General features: G+C 46.2%; 1 protein-coding gene and 1 pseudogene across 2 annotated transcripts in view; one reads left to right on the top strand and one right to left on the bottom strand.

The window, feature by feature from the left end:
* Window positions 1–15560, top strand: part of lhfpl7 (LHFPL tetraspan subfamily member 7) — a gene marked incomplete at both ends in the record, with an annotated part of 238937 nt that overhangs the window by 175998 nt on the left and 47379 nt on the right. The window lies entirely within an intron of this gene.
* LOC310773680 (1-phosphatidylinositol 4,5-bisphosphate phosphodiesterase delta-4 pseudogene) lies at window positions 8408–10621 on the bottom strand (annotated as a pseudogene). The gene has a single exon. The product of its transcript is annotated as a 1-phosphatidylinositol 4,5-bisphosphate phosphodiesterase delta-4 pseudogene (transcript).

The following is a 15560-nucleotide window of genomic DNA, read 5'->3' as shown; positions in this document are numbered from 1 at the left end:
GTTCAAACTCAGACTGAAGGGGGCGATGTGGGGCCTCCAGGAGGCAAGTAGCCTTCCTTAACACCTGCCTCTTGTAGAGGTCTATAAGCTGAGCTTGACTTCTCCCAGAAATCTTACTGGCCACTTTGACGAGGCTACCGAGCCTGCTCTTATTGGCCAGAGTTACATTACCATGATACCATGCAACAATGCAAAACAACTCAATACAACTCCTATGCAAAAGAGTCATCATGTCAGAGGGGACATTAAAGAAATGCGTTTTCCTCAGGAAAGAAATACACTGCTGGGCTTTTTTTGGGGGGTGTGGCAGCAACATGAGACTCAAAGCATAGTTTGTTGTTGAGAACAACACCCCAGGTATTTAGGTTTGACCAAGTACAACTATTTTTAGAAGGATATTTCGAAACATCTATGGGAAAATGAATGGGGAATCAAATCTCTTAAGCCTGGATTATGCTTGACGCTTTGGCCGGCCGCACGGAAATGAGAGACACGGAATCCGACGAGGAAACGTGTGGAGCTTGTATACTCTGTGTGGGTTTCTGCAGGCGGAATTGAGCGCGAGTCTTGAAAACTCCACTTTGTCCGCCCGTCCGCGTCCGCGTAGTTACAAATTTCGGCGTGCGCACGGCCGCTCGAAAACCGTCCGCACGGAGCCTTGCGGAGGGGCGTGTCTGCTGATTTGACGTCACTTTTCCGTGCGGACACTCGCGTTCCTCGCTGATGCGGAAAGCATAATGAGACCTTTAGACTTTGGCACTGTATAGAGAAGTTTATGAGCGAGCTCAGTTGTTTGGGCTCACACAGATGGAAGCAGGGAGGCTGTCAGTGGCCAGGCTTTCACAGCAGCTGGTGATGTGGACGGGTTTTCTGCTCATATATAGTTAGTCCAGATCTGTGGGCGGGGCTCTGCATATTTAGTTGACTGTTTCGATCAAGGGCCCGGGGGGGTCTTACACCGCCAAGATGAGTGCGGCGCTGCTGCATTCAACCACACAAGCCATGGGTTTCAAAGCCCCATGACAGCCAACACCCACCCTGCTGAAGAGTCCTTGAGCAAGGCACTGACTCCCTACCAGCTGCATGGGTGCTGTTGTGTATCTGCCCTTCCCCTATCTGCCCTTGCCTGTGGATTCCCCTTGTGGGGATGGATAGAGCATGACATTGTATGTGTGTGTGTGTGTGTGTGTGTGTGTGTGTGTGTGTGTATATACATATTAAATAGAGCATGACATTATAGTATGACAGTAGTCGATTTGTGTTGTTTTGACTAATTACAAGGCTTTTTGTACACATGCAAAGTCTCAGAAGCACATCGCCTCTCATTAACCAACACAGGCACTGCCTATTTTCATGAAATAGAGAAAATTGCTAATGACAGGAACACAATACACATTAGTGTGTGTGTGTGTGTGTGTGTGTGTGTGTGTGTGTGTGTGTGTGTGTGTGTGTGTGTGTGTGTGTGTGTGTGTGTGTGTGTGTGTGTGTGTGTGTGCGTGCGTGCGTGCGTGCGTGCGTGCGTGAACCCCAATCTTCTGAATAGGAAATGTAAGAGTGGGTGGGGGTAATCTGGACTGCATATGGCTACATTCCTGTCAACAGCAGACAGTAAGCAGTTTAATTAACCCGCAAAATTAGAACAGGTGGCAGCAGCACTTGTGTTGTGGGTGTATTGGACCGGCGCGATGGCACGGAAACCCTGACTTGTGCAAGTACACATCTGATAGGCTGACAGCTCTCCCCGTCCCGTCTGATAGGCTGACAGCTCTCCCCGTCCCGTCTGATAGGCTGACAGCTCTCCCCATCCCGTCAGGACCCTCTGAGTACGTCCTGTATTGTGTGAGCTCAGTGGGGGATTGTGGTGTCATAGCTGCCTTGCAGTGCATGCTAATGCTAATGGATAATTAGGCATTTCATGACTAAAGCTGCATGCTTATTCTCATTACATGCTACTCAGTAATCCCAGAGTGCTGCAGTATAGCATTATGGTGAAGACAAGACGGGGAGAAGTTGGGGTAGGGGTCGACCGATATGGGTTTATATATACGTGTCTGTGTCTATATATATATACTGTATATATCTCCTTTAATATTTTTTTCCTGATTTTTTTATCCCATTTTCATCCCCCTTAGTGCTAATTTACTTTTATTTATCCTGGTTGCTACTCCACCCTCTGCCGATCTGGGGAGAGCCGAAACTGGTAGCCTGGGTAAACCCATCCCCCACGTGACCTGCTCTCAGACCTGCTCTCAGTCGCTAGTGACTGGGAACTGAGAGAGCAGGTCACGTGGGGGCTGGGTTTACCTAGGCTACGAAACTGGCTCCATGCTTCCTCCGAGACATGGGCAGTTAGCCAGCCGCTTCTTTTCACCTGACAGGGGAAGCTTCACTGGTAGGACATAGCACGTGGGAGGTTCACGCTATTCCAACCGGTTCACCCTCCCTCCGAACAGGCGCCCTTAACAACTAGAGGAGGAACCACATTAGCAACCAGGATATTGCATGTTTTGGTGAAGGGGGTTCCTATATGAAGGAAACCCCCGGGAGGCACGGGGAGAACATGCAAACTCCACACAGAAAGGCCCTTTTGACGACCCCACCCTGGCGGTGGGCACTCGAGGACATGCGGACGGGCACGCATTCCTTCAGCATTCACAGCGTCCCAGGTGAGAATCGGACCCAGGACCTTCAAGCTGTGAGGCGACAGCACTTACCACTGCACCACCGTACCCTCTTATATACTGTATATATATATACATACTCAGGGCTTAAAATTCGGCGTGGGATTGCAGGAATCCCGCACATTTTCCCGAATTCCCGCATATTTTCAATTTATAAAGGGGGAGTAATCCTGCAATGGTTTGCGCAGACCGTTTGTGCGGAACGGTGCTTAAAGGCCGGGTTTACCGTGGGGAACATGAATATATATTAATTCTTAAAAAATCTTAAATTTTGAATCCGTTGAAATTTTTGAAATTGCTTGTTCACAGCCAGAGAAAAAAAAAATGAAAAAAAAAAAAAAAAAAAAAAAAAAAAATTGGGCCAGGTGACGCGTTTCGCGTCGAAACGCGTCACCTGGCCCATTTTTTTTTTTTTTTTTTTTTTTTTTTTTTTTTTTCATTTATTTTTTTCTCTGGCTGTGAACAAGCAATTTCAAAAATTTCAACGGATTCGAAATTTAAGATTTTTTAAGAATTAATATATATTCATGTTCCCCACGGTAAACCCGGCCTTTAATGCATTCAAATCACTGGCCGGACGGGTTACACGGGCGGACCAAATTTCACTTCCGTGGCCAGTTAACAACAAACATTAGCATGCTCGCTCTGTCCCTCAGTCCTCTCTCGACATCAACGCTCCTCTGCTGATTTCTCGGTGGATACAGACAGCTAGCTGCTTGCAAACATGATAGATTGCTGGCTAAAAAGGAAAACTACGTCGTCAGAAGGGGGACCCGCTCAAAAAAAAGAAACAGGACAAGTCGAACAACAAGGCACTTATAGCTGTAACGTCAACGTAACACAGAGTAACGTCAGTGATGTTTAGTGTTACGTTATTGACGATGAAGAATCTGATATTGATAATGACGTTAATCCTTCTTATGCCGAGTGCCAGTGATGTCAACGTTGTTGTCGCCACTCAAATGGCGTTTCTCATAAAGCAGCCGTGAAAATCTGGTGGAAGCATTTTCAATAAAAAGTGAAACGACACACGTTTATAGTGGACTTTCCATGCCTGCCCATTCACTTAAATAGAACTCTCCCCAATGCAAAATTCGAACAGGTTTAGTTGCCAGTAATGACAGTAAGAAAGGCAGATGTAGTGAGCAAAGATGGATGATTTAATATTCCATAGCTCTGACCTAACCAAATCTAACTGACATCACTATTGTGAACACAAAACAAAGAACACTTCTGATATAATATGATATTAGTGTTTTAGTAGAGTGTATCACTCAATACAAAAAATAAAGGCTTTCATAGAACCAAAAGCCATAGTAATTTAGACTCAGGTGTGCATAAACTACTTCCTTTTTTAAATACAAAAATGTGAAATTACAGTATTATCGCTTATTGGACAGGAGAAGCAGGTATTTGTCGCTTATAGTATCGCCTGAAAAAATCCCCCCCAAAATCTATAAATCCCCCCTATCTGAAGAACATTCCCCCCTATTTTGCAAAGTGAATTTTAAGCCCTGATACTATATACGCGCGCTCGATTCCTAGGCTCGCCCGCTGTGCGGGCTCACCTGTCCTGCAGCTCGCCGAGCTGGGCCTATAGCTTGCATTCACAGCTCGGCCGCAGCTCGGCCGTGCCCGCAGCTAGGCTGCTGTGTGGCCTTGCCTGCCGTATTGGCGCACGCACAATGTCTCCCTCCCTCTCTCTCTCCCTCAGTCTCTCTGTGTTTGTGTGTGTGTTGAATACATTTGCAATTGCGCAACTGTGATGTCACAGGTTTTTTTTTGTTAAAATTGACTGTGAAGTGGGTTCTGAGCGCATGGTGTCAGTCATGATTTGTGATGTCAGTGATGTCACTCGAGCAATTGTGATGTGATGTCACTCGAGCCAAGTGTGATGTCATCAGTGATGTAATAGGGGGAAGAGGACAAGGATGAGTTAGGCCTTGGCCACACTGATCCGTGGTGTCTGTCCGTGTGCGTTCATTTCTCTGTTCACTTCCATTCATTTTCAATGACAACTGTCCGACTGTCCGTGGAGCACTCAGAAGCGTACGTATCCAGAAAATTTGCATACGTTTTGATGGACAGAAAGTTGAAGAGGGATGAACTTTTTCTGGACGGACGTATCGGATGGTCGGATGGTCGGATAGTCACTGTCCGTTTAGCCAATCAGAGTCGAGGTCTCGAGAGGAGGCGTTCCGAGATTTGTTTCAACTTTTCAAAGAAGATGGCCGAGGCGGTGAACGAGGATTCCCCAGCAAAATGAGTAAAATTGTGTGATTTCACTAGGATTTCAGTGACTAGAAGTTAGTCCAAGGGGAGAATGTAGTGCATATACTTCTCTCCAGTTATCTGCACATGATCTACATTATATTATACTCGCGCTGTTCATGTCATTTGCATTGAGTCACATTTCCAAGGAGCTGCACGCAGGCTGCACAGGCAGGCTCACCGGCCGCGGAGCAGCCCCGGCGCTTTCGGCGAGGGGTTTGACGTAGACTCAGTTCTCATGCATCGGACAGACATCTGTCCGTTCAATAATTCTGTCCATTTTCTGACGGATCAGTGTGGCCAAGGCCTTAAGGGGAAAACGTAGGTAGGTTCTCCAGAGTCTCCACCCTAGGAATCGAGCGTGCAAGACTAGTTATAATAAAATTGCCTAGGCGGGCGGTGTCTGTCTGTCTGTCTGTCTGTCTGTCTGTCTGTTAGTCATGATTTCCATCACGTTTGGTGTCACGAAAGTGACACAAAATGATGTGTGCGGTTCTGCGACGCACAATTACCCAACCACATGCTCAGAACGGGTCTATCTTGCTTGAGTGACATCATTGATGTCATCACAATTTACATCACTGATGAAATCACATGCTCGAGTGACATCACTGGTGACATCACAATTGCTCGAGTGACATCACTGATGAGATCACTGATGACATTGACATCACAATTTCTCAAGTGACATCACTGATGACAGGGGCGGACTGGGATTCTAATTCAGGCCGGGCATTAGATACCAAGCAGGCCAGGCTGATATGGGCCGACGCGCGTGCCGGCGTCCGAAGGGCGGCGGCAAAAAATTTGGGCCATTTGAAGCCCAATTTGGCCGTTTGAAGCCAGATTTGGGCTGTTTGAAGCCCAATTTGGGCCGTTTGAAGCCAGATTTGGGCCGTTTGAAGCCCGATTTGGGCCGTTTGAAGCCAGATTTGGGCTGTTTGAAGCCCAATTTGGGCCGTTTGAAGCCAGATTTGGGCCGTTTGAAGCCCAATTTGGGCCGAGTCCAATTTTACAATGAGATGCACCCACTTTAACCCTGAATAAAGTAATAAAACCACTAGTAAACCAGTAGGCGGCGCCTGGCCTGCTGTTCAGTGAGTGGCCTGACTGGGGGCACAGGCCAGGCCACCGGGCATTTGCCCGATGTGCCCGATTATGCAGTCCGCGCCTGACTGATGACATAACAACTGCGTGAGTTAGAGCTTCGGTCACAGCAACAATAGACGAGGGGGCTTGAACCTGTGGAGGAGCTCTGGTGCCCTAACAACATGGTGAATATAAAATACGGCAGATTCCGACCCACACAAACACTATCAACATCCTCCATGACATCATCAGGGATGTCATAGACATTGTGATGTCATCAGTGATGTAATAGACATTGTGCCGTCATCAGTGATCAAACACAATCAACATCCACAATCCTATGACATCATCAGTGATGATAATGTCTATGATTTCATTAATGACAATCACTGATCACAATCACAATGTTTATAACATTACTGACAATGTCACAATGTCAATGACATCATCAGGGGGTATAGAAAAAGAAAAGGAAATCCGCACACTGTTTTTTAAGCTCCCACGGTGAGTTTTTTAATTACAAAAAAGCAACGTTTCGACCCTCACGGGTCTTCATCAGGCATTACAGAGAACAATCTCTCTGTGCATGGGCATATATATAACCTCACATCGTGGTGCCCCAATAAGGTGATGACAGACACCTGTGATCATTACAAAATACATAATTGTTGAAATAGTAGGTCTTTCAACAAGAATACAACTTTTTTAAAGATCATATAATAACAGAGGTAAACAAATTCTAAAATACCCGATACAAAAGAAATACAAGATCATCAGGGGGTATGACATAAGTCACCACTGGCGCACTCGATGATTATGGGGTATGACATCTTCAGTGGGTATGACATCAGTCACCACTCGCCACCACTGGACGATGATGACCACTCTACGATTGTGGGGCATGACATCATCAGTGGGTATGACATCATCAGTCAGTGGCGTTGCATGCTCAGGATTGTTTTCGTTTATTAATATAATAGGGTGGCATTCATGTGGGCCGCGCACCGCCTCTGCGAAATGCCGCCCTATATATATACAAATTTAATAGGGTGGCGCTGTTCTGCAGCAGCAGACATATGTATAGTGTATATACTGTATGTATACTATGGCCCTGTCAGATTCTCAAGTGAACTGCCTATCACCTAGCTACCTAACTAGACTTAATTGGTTAATTAGGTAGCTCATTTTAATATAGCCTATTTTTCAGTCAGGTGACTGAAAAATAACTAATTTCAGACGTCCTCATGCTTGAAGGTAGCATTGCACGCGAGAGGTCGCACTAGTGCTATTTTCATTGAATAGACAGACTTTCTGACCAAGCTTGATCAAGTTGAATCCCAAAGCATTTGGCAGTAAATTAGTATAAAACGGCATGGCTGATGGCTGTTTTCTCTAACGTTATACTTACTCTTATAATCGAGACAGGTCTGAGGCTTCACAGGCTGATGTTTCGTTAGCTGTTTTTACGCTTTTAATACGTACATGTACTGTACGTGTGAAGTGATAGAATTGACACCAGTGTCAATTAAATCTTCTATCACACCATTTCCCTTTTCCACCTTCAAATTGAAAGCGTAAAACCCAGCTAACGAAACGCATTGTTCACCAACAAATGGCTGGGTACTTAAGTAATGACAGCTTATCATTTAATAAAGCACGGTTAAAACTAACTCCACTTACACTTGAAGGTCTGCCGTGCTGCTATCCTCCTGGCTGTGTAGTCCTGCTTTTGGGCGGGTGGTGCGAGTTTTCTAACGTTAGTTAGCAATCTAGCCGGCTGCTGTCCAGAATACAGTCAGGTAAGATGCTTCCTACTATCAATCAAAAGTGGCTTTCCTGACACTGTACAAACTGACCGCACTAATTAAGTAAAGATTGACCTTATTGACTATTCCAGGATAAAAATGAAAAGAAAGTGACAGATGTTTGTTATTTAGCCAACGTTGTTTCACTTTTTTCTCATGCGGGAGGCTTTGTGGGCGCCACCATTAGCAGAAGTTAGAGAGGCTCGCTTCGTTCTTCTTCGTCGATTGCAAGGTATTATGCGATATCCTAACCCAGCAAAGGTACCATTGTATGCATCCTTGAAAATTTGCCAACAACAGGTAACTAGAAAGGTTGCAAATTCAGTGAACTTATGTATCAAACTGGTTTCAGACAGCATAATTAGAACTTTCTACCTAGAAATGCCACCTATATAGGGAGTTCACTTGAGAATCAGACAGGCACTATATATAAATTACTACTCACTTCTCACTGAGCCCAGGGCATTGTGGTCCTTCCTGTTGGCGATTGGCTGACAAAGAAATGGGAGTTTGACTGCATCATAGGCTGACTTTTGCTTCATATCCTCAGCTTTGGTTTCTTCATGTGAGATCTGAGATGCTGATGTGGACAAACAGGGAAGAGGGAGGAATAGCCGTTCCATATTTCGAAAGGAGATGTACATGACGATAACCTGTTTGGATGCATGTAAACGGAAGGGTGAACTGTCCAATGAAGTCGTTCCTCAAATGCTTGTTGTAGTCCTCCACCACAAAGCGAACCAGTGCCACATCAGGGCAGTGGAGTTCAAAATTGAGTGGGTGGTTCCACACTGGGTTAAAACCATTGTTGTGGACGTAAGTGGTCTCTTTCATTGCATGGTCCTTTCGCACTCCATAGACCTCCACTCTGACCAGGGGGTCTATGATGAAGGCCAGTTTGTGGTTCACCTTAGGAAGCTGCTGCCCACTGATGACCCGGATGGATAAGCGGAGCGGTCTGTAGGCCTGCCGCTCCTCTGGTTTCTCTGGATCAAACTCCATGTTGCTGTCCCTCATAAAGTCTGGTTTGAGGACAAAGCCACAGCGTCCATTCTGCCTGAACAGCCCGTCATTCAGATCCATTTCTAGACCAACTGTCTGGAAGTTCAGAGCCACTATCTGGCAGCCTGTGCTCCACAGCTCATGGGGGTTGTAGTTGGAGGAGTCGCCCCTGAGCCATTTCGGGTAGACCCTGCTCATCTGCCTTGTATTGTATCGCACAAAGTCCTTCCCTTCAGCATTAGCTAGCTTCTTGGCCGCGGACTCAGAGAAAGAGGAGATCTCATAGCATTTGGAGTTCAAGCGAGCATGCTCAAAACCATGGAATTTAACGCTCTTGCAGTAAACCACCAAGTCTGACAGCTCCTGGGACCATTTGGATGAGGATTTCTCACTGGGGTTCAGGCTCTTAACAGGTAGGTGTTCTGCAGACGGGCTCTCAGCATCACTGTTGGCCATCTCTTCCTCATCATCGCTGATCTCATCTGTCAGTGTTTCATTCAGGCTTCCCTCTAGATTGCCAATCTTCTTGGCTTTCAGCAAGATCTTCCCCTTCAGTTCCTGTGGAGAAGGGAGCTGTTGAGGCACCTGCCCATCCAGCGGGGTGCACAGCAAAGTGTCACACAGGATCTGGGTGAGGTGCTGGGCCACGAGGGTCTGCTGCTCCACACTGCAGTGATTCTCCAGGGAGATGATAACTGGGAAGTCTGATGCCTTGAAGGCGTATTTCCCGAGTGTCGCGACCACATCTTTAAAGAGGATCTTGGTCGTCCAGGTGTGGCCGTGGGTCACCACGGGCTCACCGTCGGTGCCGTCCCAGCAGTCCACCTCTACACAGCGACAACCTCTCTTCAGGGTCTGAGCGTACGCCTCCAGGCTGCTCTGCCCGATGAGCTGGTCGTCCAGCAGGTATGTGTTGTGTGAGGAGGAAATGAAGTAGTGGCTGAGCGGCTGGGTCATGTCCTGGTGCAGATCTCCATGTTCGAGTTTAAAGATATCTCCTTCTTGTGAGCACAGGTACATCTGGAAGCCATGTATAGACATGGCGCTTTGCTTCTTGGCTGCTTCAGATGGCTCATACCGTTTGATCAGCTCCTGGGCATGCTGTGCACTGCGCTCTCCCTCGTGTTGCTCCCCAGCCAGGAAGTTCTCCAGCTCCTTCACAGTTAACTTCAATCCGTCTGCAGAATAGTCCTGGAACACATTGCACACTTCGACCCTCAGAGTCAGTATCTTATAGAACTGCACAAACTCCTCGATTTCCAAAGCCTCGTTCTTTGACTTGTCTGCCATTGTGAAGAGATAGAAAACATGCTCGTCATTCATCATCAAATTCATCTTCAGCAGCAGCTTCTGCACCTCTTTGAAGATCATCCTCCCATCCTTGTTTTTGTCACCTTTCTGAAACCAGTCCCAGACCCACTGGTCCAGCCTCTCCTCGTCATCCATGGTCTTATCCATGTGAATGAGCTTGCGGACGCCCCTCACCCACGCCTGCGCCTCCTCTGGGGACTCGGCCACCAGGTCCAGTTGGCCTTTGCGACCGTGAAACACCAGGGTGAAGCAGAGGTCGGCAGGAAACTCCCATGAGAGCAGGACCTCTGACTGATGGCCCTCACGCACCACCTCCACTTGACTCACTGAGAAAGTAGAGTGGCCCATCCAGGCCCATCTGCACTTGTGCAAGATAGTCACGCCATCCTCCAGAAGGCGGAAATGCCGTTCCTTCTTCCACAAGCATCTCTTGACTTTCCTCAGAGTCGACCCTGCCATCATCACCTTGAGGTCCGGGTCAGATTGGAGACGTGCAGTTTGACGAGAATCCATGGCGATCCTTGACATTCATGTCGCGATCGTACATATATAATAGGGCGGCAATTCCCCGCCGTGACGACCCATAGGAAATCCATCAACTGAGCATTCAAACACCACTGACTGATGATGTCATACCCACTGATGATGAACAATCCATCATGATGATGTCATGCCCCACAATCGTCAAGTATTGTCATACCCACTGATGAGTGGTGGCCATACTGTGTGGCCAGTGGTGACTGATGATGTCATAACAGACATACTCACTGATGATGTCACATTCACTAATAATCAGTGATGCCATAGATTGAATTGTCTGCCATAGACTGAATTGTAATGTCTGACATCACTGATGTCATACCCACTCATGATGCCATAAACATTGTGATGTCATCAGTGATGTCATAAACCCTTCCCTGCTGAGGTTATAAATTGGACGATTCTTGCTCATAGCCCAGCCAATCAAGCATGAACCTGCGACAACATAGGACATGAGGAGTGATGACATCACAGTTCAGTAATTGTGCTTTTGTCTAATTATATTAGTAAAGATCACAGTTGCTCAAGTGTGTCTCCATGTAACGTGTAACTGTGCGCAAACGGCTCTCCAATTATAGTATGATGAATACTATAGCAATGATTTCTAGGGTGCAGACTCTGGAAACAGTGCGCCATGTGTCGCAACATGTGGGATTTATGACATCACTGATGATGTCCTGATTTTCCATCCAGGGCTCGACAGTGCGAGCATTTCACTGGCATTTTTGCTACTAAAAATAGAACAGTGCGAATTGTAAAACACAATAAGGAGCACGTGCAAATACAGAATTCAATCGTTCAATTCACTTTTAATGCCGTGCTCAGTTTCAAGGCTGTTTTCAGTGTAGCGTTCAAACCCTCTCATAAACATGAGCGCAGCCTAGCACACAGCATTGCTTATTTTGAATAACGTGGTCGTTTTGGGGCGGTATCCTGAAGGCAGCACTGAGCAGAACCAATGGTGTCAGTTGAAAAAAATCGTGATCCACTCGTCAGCGGAAGTTACCCTGGCTCAGCTCACAGTGGGCTGGCTCTTTAGAAGACCGACAGCCACCAAAAGTAACTGTAACATTAGTACCACGTTAACCGACAAGAGTGACATAAACAGATGGAATTCAAATGTGTCAGACGATGGATTTGTACATGGGAGATAAAGCTACAGCTGCAGCAGACAGTTATGGCTAGCGTTAGCTGGCTGGCATGAATGGCACTGCATTAGCATCTAATGTTCGTGTTAGCAACGCAAACGTTAGCTAGCATGCCGCTCGCTAACATTATCTTTTTGAAGATAACTAGCTGCATACTTAACACCCAGTATCTAACGTTAGTCAGTGATTTTCACTGGATGTAGGGCTGGGAAAACCCCTGAACACTGAATACTGTGTGTCCACTGTTAGCTGCCTTATTGTGACTAGTGCAGTGCCTGTTCCCCCATGTACCACCCCGTGGGTGCTTCCCCCCCACACTGCACTCTGTCAGGTCCCCCTAAGTGCAAGTTTGAAGTCGATCCGACAAACGGTTCTCGAGATACGCGAAGGACAGACATACAGACAGTCCTGGAATAAGTCCAAATTGCATGAAATGCGGCACCACACTCCATCGGGGTCCGAGCAGCGCACTCCCCAAGTTTGAAGTCACAATTGGAAAAATGTTTCTCGAGATAAACTGCTTTTACTTGCCAGTAGGTGACGTGAGAAATTGCAAGATTTGCAAGAAATTCAGCGCAGCACTACTTCGAGTTCCCAGGAGCACACTCCCCAAGTTTGAAGTCAATCGGATGAACGGTTCTATGCCAGATTGCACGGAATTCAGCTCCCTGCACTCCGTTGAGTCCCCCTAAGCGCACTCCCCGACTTTTAAGTTTTAAGTCAATCAGATGAATGGCTATCGAGATAAAGTGCTATTTGTGTTGCCAGTAGGTGGCACTATTCCCAATTGCACGAAAATAGGGCACTGCACTGCACAATAGGGCACACTCCCAAAGTTTGAAGTCGATCCGACCAACGCTTCTCGATGGCATGCAGCAAATGATGCTCATCCATAAGCAGTTGTGGAAATAGCCAGGTTTTACTCTGGGAACCCTACTTACACAGGATGGGGGTTCCCGGAAGTGGCGTGGCCCTAGAGCATGGATACTCAACTTGCTTTGCCCAAGGGCCACTTTTGCAAAATGACAGGAGGCCAGGGGCCAGTTAAGAATAGCATGATTTTTATTAAGAAAAAACACATTTGATTGATATTTTATTAAAAAAATATATATTATTATATAAAATCCCCCAGCTCTTCTAAAAAAATAAGGGAGGACCATCCTCCCTGGCCTCACTAGAAAAACCTCCTGTGGTATATATATATATTTATAAAACGGCTCTCTCAAATCAAGCAATCTGATTGGTTCACAGCCATTGTATAAATCCAATAACCCACTCCAATAACCCATGGCCATGGGTTATTGGTTGCCTTACTAAAAGCCTTTGGTTACCTCAAAAAAAACAAATGGCGGAGACAGCTGTCAGATCCTTGTGAATCGATCTTCGCTTATAACTTTACTAATACTTCGCAGAAAATTATGTTTTGTACAAGAATAGATGCGGGCTAATGTCTTCTTTGCAAAAAAAGGCTGTTAACCCCGCATTTAACCCCGCATTTAACCCCGTAACGTTAGTTGGTGTCGGGCTTTGCAGAAAGCACTCAGCTTCTCAGCAAGCGCTGAGAATGCAGCGCTGCGCTCGAGCTGCCTGTCGGCTTTCCAGAAAGCTCTCAGCTTCTCAGCAAGCGCCAGGATTGGCCAATGTCAACTTCAGTCTCCAGAACGATCCAATCAAATCACCCGCACGTTCTTGCGGTCCCGCCTTACAGTAGTGTTTCAACTGACTCTATCAGAATACCATGCCAGTCGGACTTATAGTATTATTATTATTATATTGTTATACTTGGAAACCGTTTTATAAAAGCAATATAGCACTCGAGCTACGTGGTGTTGTGGCATATATCCCGCTGATAAGCTGTTATCCCACTCGGCCTGCGGTCTCGTGGGATAACAGCTTATCAGCGGGATATATTCGCCACAACACACTTGCTCTCATGCTATATTGCTTAAATATATATATATATACACACATATATATATATATATATATATATATATATATATATATATGTGTGTGTGTGTGTGTGTGTGTGTGTGTGTGCGTGTGTGCGTGTGCGCGTGTGTGTGTGTGTGTGTGTGTACATATATGTGTATATATATATATATAATATATATTTATATATTTATAAATAAAAAATGTTAGTGTAGTGCACACAGCAGCAACATCTCTGTTTTTAGTCCCAGTCCCAGTTAAGAGCAGACATGCAGACATTTCTAGCTGCAACCAGCAGCTCTATAAATCACAATTAAATCAATCACCAAACCAAATCAATTGGCTGGTTGGTCAGTCGGTCAGTTGGTGTGTGTGTGTGTGTGTGTGTGTGTGTGTGTGTGTGTGTGTGTGTGTGTGTGTGTGTGTGAAGGTGTGTGGGGGGGGGGGGTCGAATAGCAGGGTGGCAGAAACAGAGTAGGGTGGGCTGCCCCTGCCATCCTGCATTTTGGAAATTTGCATATGTGGTCGCAGCTATTGCGAATTTGAGCTTGTTTAAATTGGCCAGGCGTCAGCCGATGCCGATCATCTCAAAGTGACTGCAAAATCTGCATTAATCTGCCCGATGAATCGGCCGACCGATGAATGGGTCTACCTCTACTCAGGGATGTGGCTTGCCTTGGATCCAGTATGTCATCGTAAAGCTTTGTCTTCGCCTTTCTTTCTTCTTTTACTCTACCCACACTGAACTATGTGAGCTGCTTATTCGCAGCCCTTGGATTTAATGGTATGATAATAGTAACCTCCCCCTCCCCGCCATAGCCACCATGTTTATGTGACTCCTTGAAGTCTTTCTCCCTGACATGATAGAAGGCCTGTAGATGCTTCTGTCAGCTTTAGTCCTCACCCGGGCTCTGGCTCATTAAAATGCTGTCTGTCAAACACCCTCCAAATTAGACACAGCCCCATTACTTTTAAAGGGGACAGGCATGGGTGTGTGTATGTGTGTGTGTGTGTGTGTGTGTGTGTGTGTGTGTGTGTGTGTGTGTGTGTGTGTGTGTGTGCGCGCACGTGTGCGTGCGTGTGCGTGCGTGTGATTGGGGGGTGGGGTTTTTCCACTGTTGCTTAGCGATAAAGCTGTTAATAGAACAGCCACTGAAGATGTTAACTAGTCATTGTGCTATGTGGTAAACAGTAACACCCCAGTTATCATGGTAATTTGACACGATGGGACGTAGCAAAGTGTTCATGTGTGTTAGTTATAGCTACATTGGGGCTAATGTGTGTGTCTGTGTGAGGAGACAGAAGTGTGTTAGTTATAGCTATATGTGTGTTAGTTATAGCTACATTGGGGCTAATGTGTGTGTCTGTGTGAGGAGACAGAAGCCCTGTTAGTTATAGCTACATTGGGGCTAATGTATGGGTCTGTGTGAGGAGACAGAAGTGTGTTAGTTATAGCTATATATGTGTGTTAGTTATAGCTACATTGGGGCTAATGTGTGTGTCTGTGTGAGGAGACAGAAGCCCTGTTAGTTATAGCTACATTGGGGCTAATGTATGTGTCTGTGTGAGGAGACAGAAGTGTGTTAGTTATAGCTATATGTGTGTTAGTTATAGCTACATTGGGGCTAATGTGTGTGTCTGTGTGAGGAGACAGAAGCCCTGTTAGGTATAGCTACATTGGGGCTAATGTGTGTGTGTGTGTGTGTGTGTGTGTGTGTGTGTGTGTGTGTGTGTGTGTGTGTGTGTGTGTGTGTGTGTGTGAGGAGACAGAAGCCCTGTTA

This window comes from Poromitra crassiceps (genome assembly GCF_964638095.1).
Source record: "Poromitra crassiceps genome assembly, chromosome: 1".
Taxonomy (NCBI): domain Eukaryota; kingdom Metazoa; phylum Chordata; class Actinopteri; order Beryciformes; family Melamphaidae; genus Poromitra; species Poromitra crassiceps.
Note: the sequence above shows the minus strand (reverse complement) of the source record. Positions and strands in the feature narration are given on the sequence as shown.